Here is a 23541-nt window from a genome sequence, read left to right on the forward strand (position 1 = left end):
TTCCTTGTGTTGCGTCGTATTTAGTGACCCATCGAGTTCAGTTACCGCAGCCAGCGTCCCCCACGTTTGGCCATTGTGATTGGATTACTAGCTGCTAACCTTAGTCTTCAGCAAAGAAGAAAAGAAAAGAAAAAGTGACTGCAAAAAAGGCTGCTATTTGTTTCAAAGTGATTGCAAAAAAATGCTCCTATATTTGTCCCAAAGTGACTGCAAAAAATGCTGCTATTTGTTTCAGAAAAGCTTTATACCCTTATAACGATGTGACATACGTAGTATAGCTCTGTTTACCAAAAAATGCTGTACCTCCTCCAACTGTATTAATTATACTTTCCATTTTCAACAGATTTTTATGTTTTCTCAATGCCAATACAGATCATTTGAATTGAATTGAGGAACACAATTCGACGGGCCGCTAGATTGGTCGTAACAGCGGTGTCCGCCTATCCTCGCCCGTCGTCACCTGGTAGTGTCCGCCTCCAATAACAAGCAGCACGGACGGCAGCAGCAGCGTGGTTACGACACAATCTTTACAACAATAACACACAAACATGTTCAAAACATGTGCTTCTGTGTTGTTGTGTCCGCGAGCTTTGAAGTGCACATGCTGCTTCTCATTCACAACAGCAACAGGTGTGACACATTTATTATTATTAGCCTGTACAGTATTATTGCAACTAAACTACTTTATTTGTTATTCAGTTTCAGACAGTCCAGCAAAGCTGTCACTCACTGTCAAAGTCTGGCTTTAGTTCAAACTAAAGCCAGACTATGCCAAAATGTAACTGCGTTGTCCGTCGCAGCCTAAAAGAACACACATCTGTCACGTCCTGCCCTAGGACGTACCACGCCTGGACCGCCGTCCCTACCTTTGCCCCTCTGTTGCCTCCCTTCCCCTGGCTGATTGTGAGACTGTGTCCACCTGTGCTTCTAGGCTGAAGAGACTTTTGTTAATGAGCATGGAGGTATATTAGGGACTCTGTGTTATTGGTTAGGTTGCTCTATTATAACACTGTGTGCCCAAGAGTGGGTCTTTCTGTTATGTATGCCCTGGGAGGGTTTTCTAAGTTACAAATAAAAGTGCTTGAGTGCAAGACGTTGTTGCCTGGATTTCTGCATACGGGTCCAAATACAGAGATGTTCCTGACAGTATAATAGAGCCATAAGATGGACCCAGCGGAATTCACTCAGTTACAAGGCGCGGTGGCGCTACAAGGACAGCTTTTGGGCCAACATGAGAACATTCTGGGTGAGATGAATGATCGCCTCGCTCAGCTTGTCGCCGCTGTTCAAAACCTCACCGTCGCTCCCCCCCCTCCCCGTGGGGTCCAGGTTGGACAGGCCGCGGCGGGCCTCCCCCCCATCGTAACACCCACAGAGCCGTGCGTCCCGCACCCAGAGAGGTTTAATGGGGGAGCGGATTGCCGTGGGTTTCTGACGCAGTGCTCCTTGGTTTTTCTTCTACAGCCATCTGCTTTCACTACGGATGGTGCCAAGGTAGCCTACATGATCACATTGTTATCGGGCCAAGCCCTTGCCTGGGCTAACGCCTTGATTGAGAGACAGTCACCTCTGTGCGGTGATTATGATCTGTTCGTCGAGGAAATGAAGAGGATATTCGACCGACGAGTTCGTGGCAGGGACGCGGCTACACGACTGCTTAATCTACAGCAAGGGCGCAAAAGTGTGGCTGACTACGCTATCGAGTTCCGTGTGTTAGCAGCAGAGAGCGCCTGGACGGAGGCGGCATTGATTCCGACATTTGTTTCGGGACTCTCTGATGCTGTAAAGGACGAGCTGGTGTCTCGGGAGTTGCAAGAGGGCCTGGACTCTTTGGTATCGCTGGCTATCCAAGTGGACAATCGCATCCATGAACGCGGGAGAGAGAGAGACTGGTATCGTCCACCGTGGCCTGCTGAACGACGCCGGGAGACGCAGAGTGTTACCGAAGACCCCCGAGATGCTCTGATGAAGTCAGCGGCTGAATCGTCTGCGCCCAGTGAACCGATGCAGCTGGGGAGCTTCAAGCTGTCTCCCGGTGAGAAAGAGAGGAGAATGAAGGATAAACTTTGTTTGTTTTGTGCCCAAATTGGTCATTTTTTTGCGGCTTGCCCTAAGAGAGAGAGGGTCTAGCCCATGTAGTTGTAGATGATTTCTTCCTTTTTTGAGTTTTTGTTTTGCCTTGTGGTGCAGTCTCACACTATACCTTCCCATCTGAATTTGTGACTGGTGTGTGTGTGTTTTGGATGGGTTCCCGAGTGTGTGTTGCTGGCGTGGTTGTTTGTGCTGCTTGCTGTTTAGTGTTGCCTGGATTTCTGCATACGGGTCCAAATACAGAGGTGTTCCTGACAACATCTTGTTAATTGTTGTAAATCTGGTTCTTTTAAGAAATTATCTCTTAAACACATTTGGTTAATTATTTCTGTCTGTCTACATGAGGCGAGGAAATGAATGAATGACTCAGACAGACAGACAGACAGACAGACAGACAGACAGACAGACAGACACTAGACAGGCAGACAGACAGACAGACAGACACTAGACAGGCAGACAGACAGACAGACAGACACTAGACAGACACACAGACAGACAGACAGACAGACAGACAGACAGACAGACAGACAGACATACACTAGGGAGGCAGACAGACAGAAAGAATGTTGAAAATTTTTGCATTCATTTTGTTTGACAGGCAGGGTGCTGGCAGGTCCGTTTGCCACTATGATTATCGGTGACCTGGGTGCGGAGGTCATTAAGGTGGAGAGACCAGGTAGGTGGATGGCACTGTTTGTAATTGGAAACTAGGCCGCAAGGTCTTTTTTCGGTGCTATCCTTTTGGATAAAGGTGCTTTTGACTGTACCATGTACTGTTTTTGCATTTGATATTGTCTAATAAAATAATCAATCAATCAAAAATCACAATCAACTTTATTGACACGTCACATGTTTACGGGTGTAAAACAAGTGGGTGAATTCATTTGTAAATGGTAAATGGTTCATTTATAATATAGTTTAGCGTCTTGCTCAAGGACACTTCGACACTAACTCTGGGGGAGCCCGGGATCAAATGGAAAAAAAGGGAATATTGTGGAAAGTAATTCAATTCAAAAAGTGAAACATTAGTTAGCTTAATAAAACTTTAATCTGACCTCGCGGGTACATCTTGGGATGGCTGAAGCTCCGTACACCACATAATCACTTCCGGTTCAACTAGGCTCAAAGAGCATATGATAAAGAAGGCCTTTCTACTGGAGTTTTCTGACAACTGGTCAGAGTTTAGCCACCATGTGGCGGCATGTAATTCTGGGTGCCTGCCATGCAATGGCAGAAACACAGGTTGAAATCCGCAACACATACTTAATCGTAATAATAATCAACAACTTTGACACCCCTATCACATGGAACTATTTTTTGGGCGTAGTGATATGGACACAAAAAACATAGTTCCGTGTGATAGAGGGGTAAAAAACGAACGAAAGCTGCACTAATATTTTAGAAATAGGTCAACAATACAAATGACGTTAGTTTTGTGGATTAATTTACTTTTACTGCGTGGCCCAGTGTGCCCCCCAAAAAATTACCGGAACTACCTAATATTTCACCAAAACCAGAGCAGAACACCCACCACGGGACTCGGGCAATCAATTAATAGAGTTGCAACCACTATACCAGGGGTCGGCAACCCAAGATGTTGAATGAGCCATTTTCGACCAAAATAATTAATTCAAAATCTACCCGGAGCCGCAAAAAAAATTTAAGCCTTAAAATGCTTATATAATGAAGACAACAGGGCTGCAAGTGGATATTAGCCTATCTATCAAAATAAAAAGTGCGCTATGGTTTAAGCCCGTTCGGAAATAGCGCACTGAGCGCACTGTGCAATGCAAACTAATAGGCGAGTGCACTCCCGCGGTGCGCATTTCCGAACGCAGTCAACGCACCCTCCATTATTATGCCATGTTTTTTGCATTGTGTTCTTATACCCGTTTAATGTGATTTCTGTGTGTGGACATCGCTGGAGAGCTTCTCAACATTGGGCACGTAAAATGTCACTTTAATCTTCACACACGATTGCAAGCTCTCATCGGTGAGGCGTGTGCGGTATTTGGATTTAATGTAGTTCATGTTTGAGAATATCTGCTCACAAAAGTACGTTGATCCAAAGATGGATAATACTCCAAATGCGAGTTTCTTCATGTTCACATAATTGTCTGGAAGAGCATTCCATGTTTTCCACACAAGTGTGTGGGAAGGCAGAAGGGAGCAAACTTTTAAGAAGTGGATCGCAGCTTTAAACTCCACCACTGCTGGCTGCTGCTTTGCTGTTTCGTTGCAACCCGGGAGATAATAAAACGTCTATATGACTCCTTCATATAGTCACCGTCTGTGAACGGCTTGCCACGTTTTATTTATTGTTTGATAGTTTGTCACTGCAGATTTAGCCATGGTGCGTCATGCAACTGCACCCTGTTTTACGCAATCGCTACATTTACATTGTAAACGTGTACATAAACATTCAGATTCCAAATATAAAGTACTCGCCACATGTGCCACGGGTGTTAGAATGTTGCTGGTACAGCGATTAGCATTGCTGCATCCCGCGTTGTTTAATAAAAAGCATTTTTATCCGAGCTGTTATTTTGCCATTGGCTTTCAACTACGCGCCCCCACCCGGTGTGCAACTGTTTCCCAACCCTGTTTGAGAAAAGGGGCGCTCGGATAAAAATGCTTTTTATTAAACAACGCGGGATGCAGCAATGCTAATCGCTGTACCAGCAAATTTCTAACTCCCGTGGCACATGTGTCGAGGACTTTATATTTTAAATCGGAATGTTTATGGACTGCGATTGCGTAAAACAGGCTGCTGTTGCGTCATGACTGACAGTCATGTTTCAGGGCTATAGCCTACTGCAGATTAAGCATACAGGCAATCCATCATAATATTTATTCTACACATTTTTACAAAATTGGGAAACTTAAGAATGTTTCTGTCACGTTTGGCCTCCTACAGAAACCATAAATGAAAAATAAAAATGTGAAAAAATAAACATTATATGTCCGGTTTTTGGTGAGATTTGCCGGGATCCGAATTCCCAAGAGATACAGCAGATAAGCTACGTTCAATACGCACAATTGATTTATTTAATGCTTCAATAATTTCCTTGTTTTACGAATCAAATATGCTTTTTATAGGGTTTTTATTAGTTCATTTAAACATAAAACACATATAACAACATTCACACATTTGTTCAAACTTCCCCAATGCAGACTGACAAATAGTACCCTGGAACTTGTGCATTTGGCACGGCCTTAAAGTCTAATGCCTAACCTACTCTCATTTGGTGAAGTGTGGTTAATATTGAACACATAGTATTTAGTGGGTGGGACACCACAAGAAGTGGAACCACACACACATAGGTGGAAGTACCACACACATAGTGAAAAGTGGCACACGCCACACAAACTAATATGTTCAATATTAACCACACTTCACCAAATGAGAGTAGGTTAGGCATTAGACTTTAAGGCCGTGCCAAATGCACAAGTTCCAGGGTACTATTTGTCAGTCTGCATTGGGGAAGTTTGAACAAATGTGTGAATGTTGTTATATGTGTTTTATGTTTAAATGAACTAATAAAAACCCTATAAAAAGCATATTTGATTCGTAAAACAAGGAAATTATTGAAGCATTAAATAAATCAATTGTGCGTATTGAACGTAGCTTATCTGCTGTATCTCTTGGGAATTCGGATCCCGGCAAATCTCACCAAAAACCGGACATTATACATTTTCATAGATTTCTTTGTAATGCTACAGGGAGCCACTAGGGGAGTGCTCAAGAGCCGCAAGCGGCTCTTGAGCCGCCGGTTGCCGACCCCTGCACTATACTAATGGCAAGTATTTCATACAGCTTAAGTTAAAAAAATCTGAACTATCCCTTTAATAGATTTATATATTTTAATATTTTTTAAATCTGGAATTTGAAATTAGATTTACTGCTATCCATGACAATTTATTTGTGTCCTATACTGAATTCAGTCTGTGTATTGTTGTGCTTATATATTGCACACGGTGTATACATTCTGTACCTTGTTAAAATGTATGGATATATTTAAACCTGTCATGTTCATTATTATTGTGATATTGGATAATTGGTTTGGGCTCAGGTGGCAGTGTTCACCGCTCATCTTTATCCCATTCTAGGTCGGAACGCTTTTTGGTGTTTTAAGCATTATGTTATGCTTCAACTATTGACGAGCTTGTAGATCTGCTATTTTTGAAAAATCGTGAAAATGTGGCGCACATCTTTGAATATATAAATTATTTTGGAGCGAATGTTTTAAACTCAAATCTTTGTTTCTGGGAGGGTCGCTGGAGGAACAACATATTTTCAGATGGGGTCAGCGGCCAATTACATATAATCTTTGGGGCTCCTTGACCTGTAATAGTTTGAGAACCACTGACATAGAAACATCTGAAAACATCTGAAAACTGTCAGGATTTAGAAGATATTTGTAGAATCATCCTCAGGCCAATCAGCTGTCTCTTCCTATGTAAAGGTGGACACCCCATTGGCTGTCAAACTATTCCTGAAGAAGATCCCAGTGATTGAAACGGTGGAGCTGAGTTATTACTTACCAGTGTTGCGGACTCCATTTCTTTCTCTTGTACTGCCATTTGTCCTAGCACCTGGGCTAGAGTGGATGTATATGCTCTATTACCTTTGTTACATTTCAACAAGGCACCTATACACAACACAATAAAAGGATATTGAATATTTTATTTACTTCAAAATACTACAGTATAGACAAATATCAGCAGCATCATTGCACAAATACAAATACAGCAGCATTTATGCAATTAGACTGTGCGTGCGTGCGCGCGTGTGTGCGTAGGTGCAATGCTTTTGAAATTTGCAGACAGAGCACACAACGCTACCCTGCTTTTTATGCTTCAATAACATTAATCGCACAACATGATCTCTGGTGGAGCGGTAGGTGCAGGTACTGTGCAGAGATACAGCAGATATGACAGGCAAGGCAGATTTCAACAAGCCACCTGTTGCAATCAGGCAGAAACGTTGTATCTCCATATTTCCAGTGGTGGAAAGATTACTCAAATGTTTCACTTCAGTAAAAGTAGCAATACTGCAATGTAGATGTACTCCGTTAGAAGTAAAAGTTCAGAATTCAGAAAGTAAAACAAGTAGAAAGTACTCATTATGCAGAATGTACCCATGTCAAGTTTTCATATGAATACAAATCTTTTGAACATAGCAGATCTACATCCGAAAATGATACATTTTTCAATATGATTGTGGCAAATAGATCACAGAAAGTCACTGCACTGAGAGACATGCAGCTGCTGTATACTCCCACAGCTGCTCTTCATCTCCTTGCAACAGTTTTTTACCAGATTATGGTTTATGCTTATTAACACCATAAAACCGCCATTACCCTTTTTATGTCACGCACCCCCTAGAGTGCGTGACACACGCACCACAGTTTGGGAACCCCTGATCTAGAGTAGCCCTAACTCACTCATCATTAATGGTTAAACGTTATTTTGTTTTGATTGTTTTGGTCCACTTTTGCTTTGGCAATGTTAAATGTACATTTTCTCATGCCAAAAAAGCTCTTTTGAATTGAATTGAATTCATTAAATCACACACAACAAACAATAACCAAGAAATCTATAATAATAACAATGACAACCACAATAATACCTATTGTTCATTTGAGTCACAAGCCCGTCCTTGTATCTGTGGCAGATGAAGTTCCTCTGGACCCCGATGCTCTGGATCCACTCGACACATAACACTGAGAAAGCAGACAGGGAGCAATGCTTCCTTAAACACTGTGTTGCAATAAATCACGGTGAGCACGTTAGCTGAGGGACTGACCATCATCATAAATAACAGCACAAGTTGGCTATGAGTTTGAGGGATCACTCTCGGGTGAATCGAATCAAATACAGACATTACCATCCACAAGCACAGAGGTAGCATCTGCACCAGAAACATGACGAGGTACCAGGCCGTTTGCAATGCTCCTCTACGGTAGCTCTTACGCAGAGTCAGTGCCACCTTCCTCACCGCTCGAAAGATCAGAAAATAGCAGGTGAAGATGCTGATGACAGCCAAAAGAAGGATGGTTCCACACGGACCACGAAGAAGCCACAAGTCTGTGTAGGTCAGCTCTGTGATTTGTTTCAACGTCAAAGGGTCACACATCAGCGTGTCCAAGGGCCTCTCAGCAAACTCTAACTTGCAGTGAATGACCACTTGATGGTAGATGTTCAAAAGACAAACTATGGTCCAGATCACTGCCAAAGCCCAGCGAATGTGACGTGTCGTGACGATCCGGAGGTAGTGGATTCCCTGGCAGAAGAAAGTGTAACGTTCAGCTGCCAGTAAGGTCCAAGTCAGCTGGCACGCTATCATACAATTGCCAAATACAGGTACAAAACTTATGCACCATTTATTTAATATTCCAGTTTTCCCCTGCACCACACTGGGCAGCAGATGTACGGATGGAATAATGGCTATTATAATATCACATACCGCTAGATTTGCCACAATTATGTCCTGAGGATGCCTGTGATTTCTGTCTCTTAATGCCAAATAAAGCAGGCAGACATTTATTGCAATAGAGAACGTGAACAAACTCCCATAACTGATGAGGAAGACTGTTAGACGTACATTATTTACAAAAATGTCCCAAAAACCAGATTCACGCTCGTCTAGGTTATCGAGTGGCATTGTTGCACGACTTGTCGGCGCATCAAAAGCGCTACGGAGAATTTTCCCACAAGAATGAGTGGCAAAGAATGTTATTTTATTTATAATATTTTATTTTCAGAGGAGGAGTTATTTCCCACCAATGGTAGAGCAGCTGTGTTTAGGGGTAAGTAGAGGGGGCATGCTCGGCCCCTGTCTGTCTGTGAGCTGCTGTGCGCTCTGTGCTACTGTAAGTGGCATGCGCTGAAAAATTATCTTGACTAGGGGGGGTCTGCAGCCTTAAACATATTCGCACAGCCATTAACACAGCATGCCTGTCGTGATTGCTTGTCACTACAGTTAATGGGTGGCTAATAATAATTTAATTGCCTTTGTCGCTGGACTTCTCTGCTGTGCATGAGTTGACGTCAATGTCAATCGCATGTTGAAAGAGTGTCACTTGGAAATAGTTCAGGTTTTGTGATTGACAGCAATGGTGAGCAGGCAAGGCCACCGTCCAGGCTGACCACAGAAGAGGCAGAGGAATTCTCTTTACACAGTTTGGTGCGGTACACGTGATTTGTGTGCTGTAAATAAAGAAACACATAGTAGAATCCTATCAGCAATAATAATAAGCATCAGTAAACAAATCATAGATAGCAGTTCAAGCCAATAACTTCAATAGTAAATAATATTCATATCATGAAAGAATTCATATCCCAATAATTCATGAATGTATAATGTAGGCCTAATGTATAGGATGAAAGCATCAAGGGTAGCCTATATATACAATATCAAACACATAAATACAATACACACATGAATGCAGATTATGATCCCATTCCCACCGCCGCCACGAACGTACGCTTAGCTTGATGCTAACGCGACCCCCCCCCCCCCCCCCCCCCCTCTCTCTCTCTCTCTCTCTCAGCAGGGAATGCTTCAAATTGACATTGGTTGTTCAAGTTAAATTGATGTGTTGATGTTATTATGATATTTACCATAGGCAATATGCCAATATTGAAAAAAGTTAAAATGACCAGTGAGCAGGCTCATCAAAAATGTAGGTTAGGCTATTTCTGCTGTGCAGACCCGTTTTTGAGCCGAAAATAACGACTTTATAATCGGAAATAACCGATTTCTCTGTGAAGTACTCGATAGGGCTGTGTGTGTGTGTGTGTGTGTGTGTGTGTGTGTGTTAGAGAAATGTTTTGTTGCAGCTCGTTGCAGCGGGTGGTTCCACGCGCCAGATAAGGTGCCCTTTTGTTTCACTTGAGCACCTGCCCCTCAAAGTGTGCACGCCACTGTGAGAGAGAGATGAAACAGGGACCTCTTAGCTGAGAGAGAGATGAAGCAGGGACCCCTTAGCTGAGAGAGATGAAGCAGGGACCCCTTAGCTGAGAGAGATGACCCCTTAGCTGAGAGAGAGAAGAAGCAGAGACTCCCACTACACTACTATTGTATACAAGTTACAACTGTCTTGCAGATGAAACTTTTTCACTGGTGTCATTAAAGATTTCACAGACATTTCACCACTTAAAGACTTATATGTGGTAAACCTGACCTCTGGCTTTGCACTTGATTTGCTCCTTTTTTCCAAAACACTCCGAAAACAGCCAATCTACATCTGCTTTTTACCCACAGTACACTCTCAGGACACTATGGGGGTCACTGAAAGACAAAAGAAACACTGACACTGCTACATATAGAACATGCCTTCATTAGAATCATTGGTAACACCTGTGAAGGATTAAGTAAGGAGGAAGAGGCCCTATTGACCTTATGCAGACAGCGGCCATCTTGCCATTAAGTTAAAGGGACACTTCACCCTTTCCGCAAAAAAACACATGTTAATGCCGTTTATAAGATTTAGAACACTTCCCTGGGGTATTTTTGTGTGTAATCTGTGGTTTTAGATATTTTAGATTCTCGGAGTGGCTCTGACGTCAGAGACACTGCTCTCCCTACCTTCCGGACTACATTTGTCTCCTCACACTACAGTTAGACCAGCCCCAAGACACAGTCGTCACGGATACTGGGGTGCCCCTAAGATTTGTTCCACCTACCTACAGCCTTCGTTGACCCCACCCCCACATGCATTTGTTATTTTGTTTGTATCATGGCGCCGTCAGCAGAGCAGGACCAGAGAGTGTATACACAGAAAAACAACAACTCAGAGACGAGGAAGAGACGAGCTACATGTGTTGCCACGAATTCACCCGTGCACAATTGGCACAATTGCTTTTGGGGGGGGGGGGGGGGGGGGGGGGTAACAAGGCAGCTTTTTCTGGTTTTAACCTTTGTATCTTGTTTGTATCAACGTGTACTTTCATTTGAACTTTGAACAGTATAACTGTAACCGGCTAAAAACGGCCATCGGTCACATTTGGGCAAGTGGCTAATATGACTGCATGTGATTTCATGGACTTAAGCCAAATATTTGACCTAAAAAAATGCTATGCCGTGTTTATTATGTATATAATAAATTTGCTGAATTTGTAATACAATATTATGAAATTGGTCTGTTTTTTTAAAGGGGAGATGACACGCCCCTCGGGAGGTATTAAGGCTATTAAAATTTGCATCTTGGATTATGACGTCATCTTGGGAACGCACAATTTGACTGACCAATGAAATTGATCTTGTATCTGGGCTAAGGGCAGAGCGCCTCTGGGCTCTGCAAGTTAGCATTCCTGGTGGCTATCAACTCATGCTAGTGGTTTCATAGCTGGGTGAAATTATTTTCTCGCTCAAAAATCTTCGTTACAATGACATTGAGTTGACGTGTAAGTTTTAGGGTAAACTGTTGCATAATCGCAATTTCGCACTCGGAGTCCCATATGCTCTCCGTCTCCCCCCGCTGACATGCCCTTAAAGTGCTGAACAGTGCTCCGCAGCACGGAGCCCTGGAGCTTCACAGGTTACCACTGCCTGTCTAGCGCCACTGCGCCGGGCTAACCTGAGCCCTCTCTCACACACACACACACACACACACACACACACACACACACACACACACACACACACACACTCTCTCTCTCTCTCTCTCTCACACACACCGATATGGGGGGGGGGCGGTCTCTCTCTCTCTCTCTCACACACACACACACACACACACACACACACACACACACACACACACACACTGCGTCTTGCAATGGATGACCATTGGATATATCACTATTGTATATATCGCACTCAAATGTGTTTTGCCAACATTGTTTGTTCATGTGAAATGTTTGTTTATGCATAATGAATTCATGAGAATCGCGTGTCCCGGGCCGCCTTTGTTCAAAGGACCATGCATGTTGGCCAATGGTACCATTACGAGAGATAACAGGCCATGTTGATAAAAAGAACATGTTTTCTAAGTTTTCTAATTGTGTAGACTTAAATTAACTTAAGTAATGCAGCTGTTTAACAATTATTCAACTCTTCAGTGTAAAATTGCCATGCGTCTCTCAACCATTCTGTCAAACTTCACAGTGAGTTAATCGCGCGTTTAAAAAAATAGTGCCGTTAAAAGGATTGTGAGTTAACTAGTTAATAGTGCGTTAACTTTGACAGCCCTAATTTTAATCAATTGACAGCCCTAATAAATACGAAAAAAAATTGTATTGCAAGTTTCCATGAAATCCAATATGGCCGCCACAATATGGCCGCCATAATATTAGCACCCAGAAAATAGGTTTGGCTCTAACTTCTGAACCAGATGAGCTAGAAATGCAAATTGGTGTCTATTTCATGGTTTCTGACCATGAGAGACTCAATGGAATACCTATTTTTTATTATTGGGTGTGTCTGGACCCTTATTGTGCATATTTACAAGATGGTGACTACCCGAAACGTGAAAAAGAAAAGAGACAATGTCTCTTTTCTTTTTCACGTTTGCAGCCATATTGACAATATGCAAGCTCCTTCTGGGCCATACATTAGCCAATGGATTAATATTGCTTGTGTTTGCCAAAACAGTCCATTATCATGGTAGAAATCATGGTAAAGCACAATTTCGGGTAGTCACCATCTTGTAAATATGCACAATGAGGGTCCAGACACACCCAATAATAAAAAATAGGTAGTCTCTCATGGTCAGAAACCATGAAATAGACACCAAGTTTGCATTTCTAGCTCATCTGGTTCAGAAGTTAGAGCCAAACCTATTTTCTGGGTGCTAATATTATGGCGGCCATATTGTGGCGGCCATATTGTATTTCATGGAAACTTGCAATACAAAAGTTTTTCGTATTTATATCATTGATCAACCTGTGAAGTTTCGTGGAAATATCCCTCAGTTTAAAATGTTGCCCTATTCACCCCCCATTATAACTAATAGGGGCTAATATTGGGGCGGCCATATTGGATTTCCAGCAAAAAATTGACCGGGTTGTCCATATAGGTTGTGATCCTATAGATATTATTTCTGGTGGACAACCTTTGAGGTCATGGCAAATGCAGGTTTCCTAAAAAAAGGGTGGTTTGCCCCCTGGGTAACATGCATCAATTTCATTTGACCAACAACAAACTGGTTCTAAATGTTCTCCTTTGACAAACAACATTGATTCTAAAGGTTCTAATATGAGAAATAAGGTAAAATAAACATGAAATAAACATGGGGCGAGATATCCGTGCTTTGGGGCGAGATATCCACGCTGTGGGGCGAGATAACCACACTTTGGGAGCGAGCTATTCATGGCTTTGGGGCAAGCCGTCTTCACTTTTCGAAATTCCAGGGCGACCGTTCTTCACTTTTCGCGGGGGTGAGTTGGAAAAGGGGCGAGCATACATGTTGCATAGACACCCCGTGCTGGTTTTCAGTGCGAAACACTGCAACAAGCTTATTCTCCATTTTACACCAGTTCCGACATTTGTATTCAGAGCTGTAGCATTAATTACCTTGAGTTAATATAATATTTGATGTATAAAATGATCACCCATACAAGTTGATCATTATAGCCTAAATAACACTATGTCAATGATTAATGAGATGAAAGTTTCATCATACTTCTGGTGGTGACGGAGACAGAATCACATGCAGTGCGCACGGATACTTGTTATTTTTTCCAGTGGTTCCTAAATGCTAGTTTCTTCGAATATATCTAATCTTCACAAGTTGTCGCGCTGTGATGCGTTTTATTATTATTATTATTATTAGAGAGAGAGAGAGAGAGAGAGAGAGATACGGAGGGAGAGAATGGCGGTGCGTAACCGAAGGAAGGAACAGCGGTACCACAGACAGTCCATATGCGCGCTGATGGCTCTCAGAGTGGGTGTTGGTGACCGGGGGAACGTGGGACTTGAGCCCCCTGCAAGTTCCCCGAAAAAAAACCCAACACCAACCCCCACCTCCTCTCGCAATCTCCCCGTTTTGTCTCCGGTCAGAGTTCAAGGCTCACCGCGGCCCCGGGACACGCGATTCTCATGAATTCATTATGCATAAACAAACATTTCACAATGTTGCTAAAACTAACACATTTGAGTGCGATATATACATTTTATTTTCACACATTTAGAGTCTGACCGGCTGAGAGCAGCCTGCATGACAGCCTGCATGACTACCAGATCGCTGCGGGGACATGAGTTGGGGCAAAGTGAGCTGGGTGGCCGGGGTTCACGCCACACCGGTGCAATTGCACTGCAGGCTCATCGTGTCGTGAGCACAAGTAACTTGACCGATATGGGGGGGGGGGGGGGGGGCTCTCTCTCTCTCTCTCTCTCTCACACACACACACACACACACACACACACACTCTCTCTCTTTCTTCCTCCACCTCCTGCTCATCCTCTTCCTCGTATTCATCGCTGTTTTCTTTTCTGCCGGCGGGGGTGATGGAGGAGGTGAAAACTCCTCCACAAAAATATCCAATATTTCTCATTGTGTGTGTGTGTGTGTGTGTGTGTGTGTGTACACACATGCCCAGTTCAATGCGGGGACCAGAGAGGCTATACGTCCCCCGTGTGCGCAGCCAGCATGAACAGATAGGCTCTGTGCCCCGGCGGTGAGAGGGGGCAGATGGGCTAGACTTTGATGTTGTCATGCGGAGCGACGCGGCGATAAATCATCATAGCGATATTGATTATTACAATGAACAAGCATAAACACACAGTTCACTTGAACAATGTTGTGGTACATAAGATATTTGAAGACGGATATGCATTTTAGCCCGGTGCAGTGCTGCTAGACAGGTAGTGAACCTGTGAACAGGGCTCTGCAGAAGGCTGAATTTGGCCGTGGTTGAGTGCATGTTAGCGGGGTTAGAGAGAGCTGCATCCCAGCTCTCTGCCAGGGCATGGGACTCCGAGTGCGAAATTGCGATTATGCAACAGTTTACCCTAAAACTTACACGTCAACTCAATGTCATTGTAACGAAGATTTTCGAGCGAAAAAAAAAATTTGGTTGAGACTTTCACCTAAAATGTGACCTCAAAACTAGTAGCCTTTAGTGCGCTAGCCACTCAGCTCGCCTAGATGCTAGGTCACGTCAGAGCCTGAGATATAGTCACGTGCCGTTTGAAACCGTTTTCATTCAGACCACGTGATGTACCTTATCAGCAATGTTAATCTCGGGCCGTGACATCCCCCCTTTAACATATGTTTATCGATTTTTCTTTACAACATAGTAATTTCAAAGCAATTATTCACATATATCCCCCCCCCAGGAAATGTCCATGAATACAGAACAAATTAAAAAAATGTCGACAGGCCGGCAGTAGGTTGTGAAGTTGGCTGGGGTCAAGGGCCGGTGATTTCTCAGGGCAATCCTCATTTGAGGAGGGGCCGCCTCCCCAGCAGATGACGCAGTCTTCAAAGTATGAGGAAAAGGTCCCCAGAATGCAGACCGGGCGGCCCCAGAAGAATGAATATGGGCATTGGGGTCGCAAGAGATATAATGTTTACCCAAGGCGTTATGAGTTTCTTTCAAGAGAGCATGTCCAGAAGAATGAATATGGGCATGTTTACATTCAAGAGAGCATGTGCAGAACAATGATGTTCTGCACATGCTCTCTTGATGTTCTGGCCAGGGACACAGATCTGATAGCTGACCACATGTCAAAACGACCAGTACTTCACCCCAGGAGAAGATCCGAAGGCGGCGAGGCCAGGGCGGACTGCAGGAATGGGGACTTTTGAAGTTCCACAACAGGCCCACTGATATATTAAGGAAGTCAGCGGTTTGGTGGTGATTGATGTCATTACTGTGATGAGATCTTTGGTGTTGTTCGCCAAAGTGTTTTTGTATAAATCTATTGTAAAGTTTGTATGGTCAAGTTTATATGGGTACGGTGAGAAGATATTTTATACCCCATAGGATAAAAAGAAAGGAAGCAGCTGACTTGCATGTTGTCCTCCTTATCAGGAGATTATTAGAGACGTACAAATATACTCTTTTATATAGCTAAAGACAGGAAATCATCATAGGGGGTAAAAGGGGGGGAAACATATAGACCGATTCCGTAGCGGGTCTCATGAGCCATTGAGTAATGGTTGAGACGAAGCAGTGAAAGATACATAACGCCAGTCGTTTTTCTGTTTTATTAACACAAGGCTGCTGTACTTTATACCTCATACTTTAAATGCTTAGTATGAGGTATAAAATACAGCAGCCTTGTGTTCATAAAACAGAAAGATTGGGTATTGGGTAAGACTGAAATTATGTATCTTTCAGGACCCTTCACAGCTTTGTCTCAACCATTACTCAATGGCTCTTGTCTCAGCCACCACGGTGGATATTTTGACATTCCGTTTTTTTTTTTTTTTTTATGTTGCCACTACTGTTGGAGCAGCCATAAACTACACAGGTTCATCTCGATGTTCTGGGCATCTTTGTAATGTTAGTGTTAGTAAAAAAGCAGGTAAAGGAGTAAAGTTTGAGGCAAACTAACATCAGTCACTCTGCCGTTCACTGTAGTGGAAGAGGTGCGCCTGGTGAGGGTTTTACCCCCGCAGCTACGTCGAGTCCGCCTACAGGAAATACGTAGGCTGCGACCATGAGACCCGCTACGGAATCGGTCTATACAGTGAGGGGAAAAGGGGGTGGGTGGGATTCAGGTTTTACGGGGGCCAGTTTTGAATTGCAGCCGTATAGGTGCCCTTTGAGAGCAGTTTTTAAGGGCTTACAGATACAGATACATAATGTGAAAATAGCAGATCTACAAACAAATTTTTTATTAATTTCACTCTATATGCTACAAAAATGTGGAACGCCCCACCAACAGCCATTAAGAAAAGTTGATCGGCAAGACTTTACTTACTAATTTAGGGTTATGGTGTCATGCATAGTATATGATGATTTCCCTTTTTTCATATTATAAGTGTGACGGCCCCCTGGGCCTTTAGTCTACTATATGGAGTTCTGTGTGTATGTGTGGCTGTGCCTTGAACAGTTCCATTGCAGTGTTGGAGGGCGGAGCCAGAGATGATGAGTGGAAGGGGAGACACCTGGCCAGTGTCCTCCCCAAACACTATTTAAGACACCTGCTCTCACAGCACTACAGATCTGCTATTCTCCACAGGCTGCAGGGGCGGCTGCAGGAGAGTTCCTTTGTTCATTTGGTTTGTTTGGCTCTAAGTTCAATTATTTAATTACTATTTCTATTATACAAGTTTCAAATAAAATACTTATTTTTGGATTGTCCTCCGGTGTCGTTTCCCCTTTTTCGTTATGGCCCCAGAGCCAGCCATAACATGGGGGCTCGTTTAAAGCTAAAAGTTTGGTAAGCTACAAAACATTCTTGTTGTTGTAGTTTGGGCTGCTTGTTTAATTAACGAGCTAGCCAAGTTCAGGTTCGCACCTATCCTTTGTGGCAGCAAGGGGGTGGAGCCGTGGGAATAGGGGAGTCTGCAAGTCCAGTGACGTCAGCATTGGAGATTCTCTATTCAAGTTCATTTGGGGAACCATCAGAGGTTTTGCTTGTGGTCACGGTGCTTAAGAACGTAAGTAATCTACTTTGTTGTTTGAAGTAATTTTTTGTTGGGCTGACTCTGTAAGGCAAAGCGCATTTCCCCTTTGGGACTTGTGAGCATTTAGATAGAAACGTAGTGTGGGGAGAAAGGGTTAGAGCTATACGCTCGGGAGCACTTCTTTGGCGTTGGGGCGGTGGCCAGCTTGCTGGAGACTTTTCCCTCGCCAACGTTTCACGTGCGTAATTACCTGTCCCAACTATCCCCTGAAGACTAGGGTTGAGATTTAGAGAAGTGTTGGCTAGGCAGTTAGAGGGGAGGCTCAACTTAATTTGGTCAAGGTCATGATCAAGGAGAAGCTGTATGAGCAGCATGTTTTGAGCCAGCAGCAGTCTGCGTGTGGGGAGGAGGAGGAGGATGTAGCCGCAGTCTCAGTGCCCGCGGGGGCCACTGGGCTAACCTTCGAACAGCAGAAGGAGTTGTTGACCTTACAGTTGCAGTTGAAGGATAGGCAAGTACAACTGAAAGAGAGGGATGTTGAACTGAAGGAGAAAGAAGTACAACTGAAAGAGAGGGATATTGAACTGAAGGAGAAAGATTTAGCTGTGGAAAGGTTAAAACACACGGCAGAGATGGCTAAGTTGGATATTGAGGGCACTCGGCTCAACTTGGTGAGAGATGGTAAGATGAGTGAGGTAAAGAGGGAGGAGTCAGGTGGTGACAATGGCAACGTTTTGAACAGTCTACGGTTGGTCCCAAAGTTCAATGAGAAAGAGGTGGAAGTGTTCTTCACTCTGTTCGAGCGGGTGGCAGACGCTCAGGGCTGGGGTGATTCGGACCTGACGGTCCTGTTACAGTACGTGCTCACTGGACGTGCTCAGGAGGCGTTCGCCTCACTGTCTACACGGAACAGCACCAGATATGCAGTGGTCAAAGCAGCAGTGCTGCGTACTTATGAACTAGTTCCCGAGGCCTATAGACAGCGTTTTCGGAGTTGGCAGAGAGGCAATAATAAGTCCTATCTTGAGTTTGCCCGTGACCTGTCAACACATTTCGAGCGCTGGTGTGTGGCGTCAGGTGTGGAGGACTACGATGACCTGTCTGCGCTGATTGTTTTAGAGCAGTTTAAAAACTCAGTCCCTGAGCCGGTGGCCTTGTATATCTGTGAACAGAAGGCAAAGACTGCAGCCGACGCTGCAGCGCTTGCAGATTAATACACATTGACGCACAAAGCGAGGGGGGACAACCGGAACTATGTTGGTGGATCTGGGGGTGGCAGGGATACTGGCCAGGTTGTTGGGGGAAAATACTTCCCTGCCAGGACCAGTGGGAGTGTGGAGTCGGAGCGTAGGAGTGGACCGGCTGGTCGTGCTCTACATGACTCTGATGTTTGTCATTTCTGCCATCAGCCAGGACATTGGAAGCACCAGTGCCCTGTGCTTAAGTCACGTAATGAGAATGCCTCACCTGGGCCGTCTGCTTTTGCAGTGTCACTTTCGAGTGGCATAGATCAACCTAACATGTCAAGTACCTTTTTCTCCATTTGTTTCAAAAGGATATGTGTCGCTGATTGGTAACACAGAGAAAGTGCCAGTAACCATTTTGCAGGACACAGGCTCATTTAAGTCATTTATCCTTTCCTCAGTTCTACCGTTTTCTCAGACGACCAACACTGGGTCGTTCATTCCTGTGTTGGGCATGGAGATGTCAGTTTTCCATGTCCCTGTACACAACTTCATGCTTTATTCATCTTTGTTTAAAGGTTTAAAGTCAGGATGGGAGTGAGACCAGCTCTTCCTATTAATGGGGTGACTGTTGTACTGGGAAATGATGTGGCAGGGGAGCGGGTTTTTGCAGATCAGTCTGTTCAGCTGCTAGAACCTACAGTTGACCTGGAGTGCCAGGAGGAAACTGCATATCTGTCTAACCTTCCTAGGTCCATTTCCCATGCTGAGTTGGTGAGGGAGCAGAAAGCCGATCTCACACTGAAAGACCTGTTCAATTTGGTTCTCTCCAAACAGGAGGTGAAAAATCGCGCACAGGGGTACTTCATTGAAAATGGGGTGCTGCTGCGCAAATGTGTGCCACATGGCAGTGGGTTAATTGGAAACTCAATTTTCCAAATTGTCATTCCTTCCAAGTTCCAGGAGTCCGTTTTGCGCATTGCTCACTATGAGTCAGGGCATATGGGGGTGCGCAAAACGTATGATGCTGTGTTAAAAAAGTTATTTTGGCCCTGTGTTAAAAGAAGCGTGGCAATGTACATCAAAACCTGTCGGACTTGTCATGAAACTGAAAAACAAAATCAGTCCATCAAAGTGGCTGATTGGGTCCCTAATTTGGAGATAGCTCAGCCCAAAAATGTTAAGGGATGCTCTGTGAGAAACATGTTCAGCCCAAATGATGCCATTATGTTTCTGGAGCGTGACAGACACAAATCTGTCAATGTCAAATTTGTGAAACCTTCTGTGTCACAGGTGCACAAGGCACAATTGAATTTTCACCCCGTTTGCATTTGTAATGCACACAAGAAGGAAAAACATGGCAAAAGTGATTGGCAAATCGAAGTAACTTAATGTGGATGCTTTATTTGGAGCCTCATGGATTAATCCTGTGTTCATAATCTGTTTTGCATTATGTCTTAACCTTCCTCTTAAAGGCTTCAAGGTACCAGTTGCTGAGAGTGGGTGGGGCTAAAGCGTGATGCAGATGTGAGCTGGGGGGGTTGATTTCAGTGGGATTGCTTGTAAAGTAAAGTATGTACACATTTTCTGATTGGTTTTTTTTTGTAGCACAAATGTTGGGCCAGGGTTCCCTTTGGGACCCTGTTTTCGAGGGGGGGGGGGGGGGGGGGTGTGACGGCCCCCTGGGCCTTTAGTCTACTATATGGAGTTCTGTGTGCATGTGTGGCTGTGCCTTTAACAGTTCCATTGCAGTGTTGGAGGGCGGAGCCAGAGATGATGAGTGGAAGGGGAGACACCTGGCCAGTGTCCTCCCCAAACACTATTATAAGCTAAATTCCAATACCGCAACTTTCACACTCGCTCACTCTCCTCGCGTCCTCCACTCGCTCCTCGGCTCCGCCCCCAGCGAGGAGGAGAGGAGGAGGAGAGGATTCAATGCGAGGACAGAGTGGTGGTCGAATTTTCCTCTGGAATCGGAATGTACTACGCTGTCATTTCAAAGCGACGGCACATTCCGCGATCACTAATGAGTAATGACGTGTATCAATTCAATTCAATTCAAAGGGCTTTATTGGCATGGGAAAACATACGTTAACATTGCCAAAGCAAAAGTGGTGTCACACAGCTGGATGCCTGGATCACTGGAACTCCGAACAGAGCCGTACAGTCTACAGAATAGACAATTCATCATTTTGTACATGTAACCGAGGGTCTGAGGCCAATGTGTATGTGTTGGTAACATGTGCAAGGCAAGGCTATTTATTCCTGAAATAGTGAATAAGCGCCAGGATGCGCACACGTATAAATCACCCCCCTCCTCCGACAGTCAGTCCTCCTCCGCGGTCTTTGCAAATAACGGACACTATAACAGGAATTAGGTATAGTCTCTCTGACTTACATATTCAGTTCAGTCCACATATAAATAAATAAATTTTTCATTTTTGTCACCGTCATTCATAGCAGTCTGTGCATTCAGGCATGCACAGAGATAAATTAACTATAGCTTTTGAGGTGCGCACAATATAGCCGGCCTAATTTATATATCCTACTTTTATTATGCTTATATCACACAACGCAATAAAGCCAGTGGCTTGTTGTGTTCCTTTCACTTTCACATAAGTAGGCTAGATAGGCTACTTTATCATTCTGAAGCTCTATTCATTCAGCGAAAATGTGTCTCTTCAACAAACAGTTGAACAGTGCGTACATGTGTGTGTTGGCCGTTGGGTCGGCGACTTCAGCCAGTCAGCTGGCCGGCAGCTAGTGGATGGGGGTGGGGGGGGGGTGCACAGTATCGGGTTTCATCAGTGTTTTCTGTGCCACATGTGGAGGAGGCGGACTTATGTCACTGGAGAAGGAAAAAAAACATGTACACGTGATGCGGAAATCCGCTGAGAGGAGACAAAATACCCCACCGAGCCTGCACCTGATGTACACTCGCTCTATGCGGTCTCGGAGTGCCCACTCGGCTCCTCCACTCGACTCCACTCTCCTCCTCGATGGAGCACTTTAACAAATGGAACGTTAACCATTTCCGGGTCACGCTGGAATGACCCCGAGTGACCGAGTGGGAGTGAGCGAGTGGCCGAGATTTTGGGTATTGGAATTTAGCTTAAGACTGATTGATTGATTGAAATATTTATTAACAGTTTGCAGAATTTACAGTACATTTCAAGCACAAACTCAATACAAAGACTGTTAACTGTGAGTGGACGACCCAATTAAGCATTACACTTGTTTACAACAGGGTCCACATTGTTCAATTCATCAAAACATTTAGAGACATACAAATAGACATTTCTATGTAGCTAAAGAACAGAACAGGAATTCATCATATAGGAAGCAAAAAGGGAAAAGATACATATACAGTGAGGGGAAAGGGGGGGGGGGTGGGGTGAGGGGGATTCAGATCTTACAGAGGCCAGTTTCGAATTGCAGCCATCCGTAGGTGCCCTTTGAGAGCGGTTTTGAAGGAGTCAAGGGATTCACATGTCTTAATCACTGTTGGTAGGGCGTTCCACATTTTGGTGGCATAGGAGCGAAAATAATTTAGTCCCTTGTTTGTGCCGAATCTGGGTTGTACATGGTTTGTTGCACTCCCTCTGGTGTTGTGTGTGTGGACTTCGTTTACATTAAGGAAGTATTTAGACAGGTACATGGGTATCTTGGTGGTGTAACGAATCTTGTGGACCAGACCCATTGCAAGATGCTGTACTCTGTCGTTGACCCTAAGCCATCCCAGCCTGTCAAAGTGGGCAGGGGTGAGGTGGGTTCGGGGGGTGAGGCCAAGTAGGAGCCTGACCAGTTTGTTGTGGGAGGTCTGGAGCCTTGTTTTAAGGGCCTTTGAGGTGCTGTGGTACCAAGAGGTGGATGCATAGTCAAAGAAACCTTGTACGAGGGCTCCTGTTAAGGTCTTCAAGGTGTTTTTGCTGACCAGTGAGGAGATCCTGTAAAGGAATCTTGTTCTTTGATTGACTTTTTTGATTACGTTGGTGGCCATTTTATCACCGGAAAGATTGGCCTCCAGGATGTTCATAGACTATTTTTTCCATCACTTTCGAGATGGAGCTTAGAATAGAAATAGGGCGGTAATTGCCGGGTTCTAATTTACTCCCTCTTTTGTACAGGGGGGTTACTTTGGCCAGTTTAAAATCTTGGGGGACCTGTCCCTGTTTGATGGAGAGGTTTACTATGTGGGTGATGACGGGAGCTATGGAAATGGCTGAGTCTCTGAGAAATTTGGAGGGAATATTGTCATGGCCAGTGGCCTTGTGGGGTTGGAGGGCACTCAGTTTTTTAAGTACCTCCTCAGACACCTGCTCTCACAGCACTACAGATCTGCTATTCTCCACAGGCTGCAGGGGCGGCTGCAGGAGAGTTCCTTTGTTCATTTGGCTCTAAGTTCAATTATTTAATTACTATTTCTATTATACAAGTATCAAATAAAATACTTATTTTTGGATTGTCCTCCGGTGTCGTTTCCCCTTTTTCGTTATGGCCCCAGAGCCAGCCATAACATAAGTGTATATAATATTTCTACGTCATTAAATGTTTTTGCATGTACTGTACTTTCGTTTGAAATGTACCCATTCTGCATACTGTGAAAATGTTATGACATAAATATATATGCGATTTTGGAGGGAGATAAGCGCTTATCTCCCTCCAAAATCGCATATTTGTCTTTTTATTTATTTATGTCACAACATGACTCAGCACAGAATTACCTGGAAGGACCAAAGGCA

The sequence above is a fragment of the Protomyctophum parallelum genome, assembly GCF_964188405.1.
Source record: "Protomyctophum parallelum genome assembly, chromosome: 17".
Taxonomy (NCBI): domain Eukaryota; kingdom Metazoa; phylum Chordata; class Actinopteri; order Myctophiformes; family Myctophidae; genus Protomyctophum; species Protomyctophum parallelum.